Below are 7,824 nucleotides of genomic sequence, written 5' to 3'. Positions count from 1 at the left end.
CGAGATGCAACGGAACCTCGACAATGTTGTTGTTGTAATTGTCTGCCTCGAAACAGCGTAGTTTTGGCACACGCGCGTCTATGCTATATATACATATGCATATGTATGTTCAATGGGCGCTATTTACGACGCTTAAGCACGAGCCACCTTTTTATATAATGTATGGCACAACACAGCTTTTGTTTAACAGCGCGATTTAACCGAAAATCAGCGGCCGGCTATATGCACTCAGCTTGTTATGTACAAGGTATGTATGTGAGTTTGCTTGTGTGCTTATGACCGAATGCCAGTAAGCGACAGCGAAGCAAAACGATTTGTTTAAACGATTTTAAACAGCGAACACCGAGTTGCAGGCTCCGAGCCAAAGAATCACGTCGGGGACACTAAAATGTTTATGGGGAAGACAACCAATTTGCCACCCTTGAGCAATAGTTATAACGCACGAATAGGTTATTATATGCTGTGTATTTCGTTTTCGTTTGTTCTCTGGTCGGAGCTGCAACTACCGATTGAATGCTTGACTTCAACATATATAAAAACGCTTACAGAGTAGCTTAACATAAAGATAAGGCGACAGAAGAAAAAGAGATAGAGAAATAGATAACGAAAGAGAAAAGTTAAGAGCGCAGCCATACACCCATGCGCGCATGATTAGGCGCTAGCGGTCTGCTCCGAACAGTAATTATAAATTATTTTCTTCTTCTTTAGTTCTGTTATTTATTAAAGCGTGTTTTTTTAGTTTTTTCGAACTATTATTTATCTTCAATTTTTTTGTGTCGGAATCTATAAATGCGTGTTTTTTTAATTTTCTAAGCTATCAGTTATTTTTGTATTCTAATTCGATTTATCAATAATCAATTTATGTGGACATGTAATTATGAAATATCTTACGAACTATTTCGTATTCCTTGTTAACTTTAAGCAATCAAGTTCTTCAATGCGAATACCGTCTAAGGTTCTCAAACGACTAAGTGCTACTTAAGCTTGTCCAGCAGCAAACAGACGTGAGCCTAAATAAATGACTGCAGGATCAACTGTACAACCTTGCATCTTGTGAACAGTCGAAGCCCAACTCAGGATTAATGGCATCAGCCGTCTCTCAACAGTTCTATAGCCGTATATTGCAGGAAACTGTAACGATATCGGCTTAATCAGGTGCACACCATCTGATCCGAAATCAACAGGGACTGATGGAATATCTCTGCCAAAATTTGGCCAGATAATTTCGGTGATAAAACCCATATTGCCATTCATTTAACCTTTCGACACGAGTGATGAGAAGTATTGCTGTTTAAACGAACAAGCTGAAAATGCAACCACCGTGATCCTAATCAGGATAATGAAAAATGTTCATAAAATTTTACATACATTCATCCCGAACTAATAAAAGCGTGTTAAAAAGAGAACCCCAGGCTTGAACTTATGCGACTTGAATAAACAAGTTGATGGTTTGCGAATGAGGGATGAGAACAAATTAGAGATCATACCTCTTCATACTCACCTACTCTTCAACACCGTTCTTCCCCCTTAGCCAGGTTTATAACTCCTATTGGTCGACTTAAACTTCGTCGAGCACTCGCACCATGGTAGCGACTATGCTAGCGTGACGCCGCCACGATCCGGGTATTCTTTTTTTACGGGGTGTTACTGACCAATAACGGCATATATTGATATGAGAGTTCATCTCTTAAGATAAATGTCCTTAACGAACTCTTTTACACAATTTGTTCTATCAAATTCTGGCAAGAGTATGTTAATGTCAAGGAGTTCGATGCCAAGAAAAAGCGGCCTGTAGGTTTAACTCATCCAAGACCCGAACAGACCACTTCGCCTTGTACGTTTAATTCCGCTTAAAAAAATTAATCAACTCCCTATCCCATTCCTATCAGAATGGAAGAGACTTACGCAGTAAGCATCCTAACTTTCATTCATATAGTTTTTCATTTGTTTTTCAAGCTACTTCGCAGAACCCTGATTAAAGCCGGAGATTCTGAGCTCCGAAGGTTTTCAAAAAACTTTCGTATAAGCACCATTTAGTAGGTCTTAGGAGATTTTAATATCCCTGGGGCTATTTGTTCCTCATACAATTCCACCAATATTTTCCTAAATTCTACACAACATGACTTTATCGCTATCTTGTTCTTTGTTTTGTTTTAAATCCGGCGTTAGTTATTCAGCCAGGGCAGCTACCGGAAGATCCCAATCATCAATCGATGTGACTCGACATTCGGATTATATCTGACAGTACCGCCACAAAAGTCCACAGTTTTTGTAAAACGGACTGTGAATGGCCCCTAATTGTTTTTTTATTTAACTTCAGAATAATAATTATATTCATATAATTCAAATTTTATAAAAATTTTTTGAGTCTCATCAGTTGAGAGCGATACAGTAAACTATATTTTTTCGTTAATTTTCCGCCGTAAAAATTATAAACAAAGACGGGAACATGCTATTTCCAACGATGAAACTTTCAATTCCTCTCTTTTGAAATTCTCCATGATTTACATTGCTTGACTTTCATTGTTCAATAGTTTCTTGACGAACAACCGCGTACCATTCCACAATTTCGGATTACTCAGATTCCGATGTATGAATTTGGTTTAGAAACATTAGCTGAAACATCAAGCGAGTTCAAAAATTCCGTCGGATAGTTAGTCGCTTAATCTTTTTTGGTCACACAGTCGACGGATGTGTTTGTATGCAGCGCTTTACCGATTTGAGGTTTAATGGAATTCAACCATTCTAAATCTTTATTCTTCCTTGCTCGTTAACTAATCAAATCGAGGTACATATTTATAATTTTAACCAATTCCGGGAAAAAATTTGTGGAGTTCCTTCTTTAAAGAGGTGAATTCTCAAAAATTTGCCTGGAACGATTCCAGTCGAAGTATCTACAGGAACATTATCATTGCCAAGCGCCAACAGTTGCCTAGAAAATACAGCAGCAGAGGCGTCATTATGTAAAGTGACTCTCAAGTTCATAATCAATTTCAGTTTCTTAACTTGACACCACACAGTGGACGATTTCAGACAAGCTTAACCTCATTGACAGGCGTAGATTTCGGGATGACGGGAAGTGTTTGACGAAAATCTCTGGAAAACAATATCAAAGCTCCACCAAATAATCTTGAATCCCCTCTGAAATACTTTATCGAAAGGTCTAATGATCACTTAAAGCTCGTTTAAACGCCATTGTGCCATCGTGCATTCATAAGAATTTTACTTTCTCGTATAAATTTTGCTGTCGTCGAATTTTTGGTCATAGTGTACGTAGTATTTTCAACTGAAAGAAGACCGCTCTTAACGATGTGACTGCAATGCCAGATGATCTTACACCCAACGCTACTTGTGATCTTGGTCGAATTGTTGCCAAAACCAGCGCTATTCAAGTCTTAATTTACAGGTTCTCTTCTTCTAGTAAAATTTTGTCTATTCTGAGGTAGCGTTTCTGCAGGGCGAATCTGTGCATTGGGTCTGTCTCATTATATTTTGTTCGGCACGTTCATCTTATATTTGATTATTATGAAAATTCATTTGCCCATGTGTAGCATGTGTAAACTGTCCAATGTTGGTTCTTCTATTAGCAAGCATTATAAAAAAAAAATTTACAAAGCTCTCTTTGGTAGTTATTTATCCAAATTGGTTGTGACTATTAAATTTTTTTGCATGGGAAAAAGAAAATAAATTTTTTTAATTTTTTTCCGTCAATTATTCTAAATTTTCTAGCCTTTTAAACTTATCCTAGACCTCCACGAACTGTTCAAGGCTAAGATAAGATATGATTTATATATATATATATAGATTTAATGGTTCAGATTTATACCTGTGCACTGACATTCCTTTTCCCGAAGATATTTTTTCAATGGCATGAATTCATTAAGGCAAAATTAAGTCGCCTTAAAAATAAAACATATGGACTCTACGCTAAATTTAAGATCACCCGTTCTTAATTTGCCCTTTCTACTTATTTATCAGTTCGGTCAAACTTAACCATGCGGAACACACTGAACGTATATAAACTTTTTGACTAGTTACAGGTTCCAGTTCTCAAAGGACCCGCAACAGTTTTCAATTTTGATAACACTAAAAATAAGCCAATAAAAATCTTTCCCGGCTTTCATTTGAAAATGCTACCGTAAATAAAAATTTGAAAATAGTTGATCTATGTTCCCAGCTTTTTCGTCAGGTTCCGATGGTATTCCTAGCTGTGTGCCAAAGTATTGTGCCGATGCCCTGTGCTATCCCCTTCAAAAATTGTTTACCTTCCCAGTCGGACTTTTTAGCCAAATTCATGCTTACTTTCATTCGAACCCGTTGGGTGGGTAGTACCTACCGTTTATGTAAAGTTCTCATTTGCTTTTATTCATGCGGGGCCGGGGTAATTTATGATGCCGACGTCGCTGCTTGACCAATGATGAAATTCACCATGAGCGCTCAGTTGGGTAATTCATGGTGCCGCCTTCTCTGCTCGGCTCATAAATTCATCAAAAAACAAGAAGGAAGCTAACTTCGCACGCCGAAGTTTATAGATAGATAGAACTTATATGACTGGGAATCCATACAATATAAATTATATTTATATGTGTTAAAAAACAATGAAGTAATACCTGCTTTCATTTCATTTACCTATACATATTATATTTGCAGTTTTACATTCACAGATTTGCATTTTTCCTCTGCATCAAACGATCGTTTGTATGGCACCTATATCATAAGTCCTTCGATTTCAATGAAATTTGACACAAAATTTAAGACTTATATAAAATGGCTATACCTCAAATTTGATGAAAATCAGTTGAAAACTGAAAAAGTTATAAATTTAATTGTATTAATTTCTCAATCGTTCCTATGGGAGCTATATGATGTAGTAGTCCGATATTCATAAAATTTTATACAAAATTATGGCTATATCTCAAATTTGATCAAATTCTGTTGAAAACTGAAAGTATTATAATTTGTTTTGTTAAAATTATCCGATCATTTTTATGGCAGCTATATGATATAGTCGTCCGATCTGGCCCGTTCCGACATATATACGAGTGAGAGTATATAGAAGGCGAACTACAAAGTTTCATTCAGATAGCTTCAAAACTGAGAAACTAGTTTGCGTAGAAACGGACAGACGGACAGAAGGACAGACGGACATGGCTAGATCGACTCGGCTGTTGATCCTGATCAAGAATATATATACTTTATATAGTCGGAGGTTCCTCCTTCACTGCGTTACAAACTTCAGACTGAAATTATAATACCCTGCAAGGGTATAAAAAAATGCAGAAAAAAATTCGTAAAAAAAATTTATATGAAGCTTCGACTTTTTTACAAGCTGATTTTTTTTATTTGTTACATTTAAATTGTATTAAATCATTTCGAACCATACTGACAAAATTTTTGTACAACATTATTTGACCAATTGGAAATTGAATGTTTAACAGGCCGGCCGCTTATGCATCGCGGCACGCAGACAACTAAAATTGTGTCGGCGATATACTCACATGTGCATTACGCGTATGAGAGAGACAAAAACTTTCAACCCGTTTAGGACTTATTTATGATTTATTTTTTGGCTCGCTTAACCGTCCGAGGCGATCGTGGCGCGTTGCTCAGGGGTTAGAAATCTCCCACTTTCCCCTTATTTGGAAGGAATTGTTTATTATTCATCTCGACAAAAAATGGTAACAAATCAGATACCAATAATTTAAGAGGAATCTCTTAGTTGTTCCAACTTGACTTTATCGATCATTTTTCGTCTATGGTGTATGAAGCCAGGGGTGTAGTTGAATTTATTAAACGCTGCTACGCTGCTTATATTGGGATGCAAATCAATGATTACTTTCTTATTCTTATAAAGTGTAATTTTTTAGAAACTTTCTTTTTGGCAGCCATAGTTTTTACAGTTAACGGTTGATTTTTGTCTTGTAACCCTGGTTTTTATTTTTAGCTAGGCTTATAATTTATCCGTGAATCTTTTAACAAACGAACAAAGGTTGCAAATCGTTAAATTGTACTATCAAAATGAGTGCTCTGTTAAGAAAGTTCACCGAGTTCCATTTTATGGGCAGTTTCGTCGACCTTCTCTGTCGGCTATTCGGGGTGTTGTAATGAAATATTGGATATTAAGCCATCAACACTTTCACAGAATGTGCGAAATAAAGAAAACATCGCAGCTTTCATGAGCGAGATATCGGCAGAAATTTGGAAAAGAGTATGCAACAATTGGACTAAGCGGATGCAGCATTTAAAACGAAGTCGCGGCCAACATTTAAATGAAATTATCGTTAAACATTTAATTATATTGACCAAACTATCGATTTATATAAAGATTTCATTAATTTATGAATTTGATGTGTTTTTTTTTTCCTTTTTAAAGTAGGAGTGCTCTTAAAAAATCACCCTTAGAATAACTATGCTAGGCATAACCATTATCTTTAATCTTATCCATGGTCTTTCCACGTACCAAGTACAATTTTTATATCCTATATACCCTTAGTGTGGCGTAAAATAGATAGATATATAAGATAGATAATTTGACCATTGAGTAGCTTAGGAATAAAAATAACGCCGTGGCTGGTTCGACGATCCTTTAGGGTGGGGAGGCTTAAAAGTCTTAGCATGTCGGCATACGATGGAAGGATATACGATAAGGATCATCAAACTCCTTTGACCATCGCTTAACAAAGGCGAAAACCCCGCGGGCTTTACTAATAATTAGACCAATGTGGTCATTAAAATTAAGGGTGTGGTTAAGCATTGCCCAAAAGGCACGTGCGTGATTTTATACGGGCAACTTGAGTTTACTGACCGCAGTACATCAACGTCCATATAAAAAAAAAGAGTGGGTAAAACAAATTTGGATATGTATGTATGTGGCTATAATACTTTGTCTATTGTTTTATCAATTCACCATCGAAGTCTAACAATAGGCCTATTCTGTTTCTACATACTATCACAAATTTAATATAAATGCGTCTACTGCAACATCTCTGGGCTTGAACGGGAGCACTTTTTCTCGGTCAAGAATTTTACATACATTAATATTTATTTGTATTTTAATTAAAACGGTTGTTTAAGATTTTCTTTACCGACGCTTGGACAAAGCAATCGACTCTATTTAAGGACGCATTAACATTCATGCTTAAAGAACAGTCTCTACCCCTGCCGCAAGTCATGATTTTTCTGACACAGACCAAAAGGCATTGCGTTATGCACTGGTTGTCTTAAAGTGCTGCATTTAAGGTTGTTACACATTGTGACTAGAAAGTATCTGGAAATTGTAATTAAAGAAAACTCATTCCCGATGTTCTGCTCACGTACTCTCCTGTCACATGGCGATTTTCGAGTACAATTTCCTTCATTATTCCTGTTCAGGTCAGGAGTCAGTGTACCCCCGCCGCACCTAAAGCTGGTCCAAGCGCATCGCTCTTTTCCCGGTTCCGATCATCGCGTCACTAGGCGAAGTTCGTAAAAGCTCGTTTCCGACCGTCTTCGCTCTCCCGCTCTCGTCGTGTTAGTGAAGTTCTGTAGGCGGGGGCGGTGAGCTAGTCTGTAAGCTAGTGTAGTTAGAGAGAAAACTGAAGTTCAATAAAGCGGACGGATTGTCACCCTGGCCCACGACTTCCGACTGTTTTTTTTTCTTGCCTTCTTTCCTAACGGAGTGATACGGCCAGTGTGCCCCCGAAATCTGCTTTAATTGAGGATATTACAGTTTCGACCGATGGAAACTGCCCTCCTACGAACAATACCCTTCGAGGGTATTATAATTTCAGTCAGAAGTTTGCAACGCAGTGAAAGAGTCATCTCCAACCATATAAAGTATATATG

This window comes from Drosophila serrata, unplaced genomic scaffold (genome assembly GCF_035046125.1).
Source record: "Drosophila serrata isolate PLE 108 unplaced genomic scaffold, ASM3504612v1 contig_374, whole genome shotgun sequence".
Taxonomy (NCBI): domain Eukaryota; kingdom Metazoa; phylum Arthropoda; class Insecta; order Diptera; family Drosophilidae; genus Drosophila; species Drosophila serrata.
The sequence above is the reverse complement of the archived record's forward strand: the minus strand, read 5'-3'. Positions refer to the sequence as shown.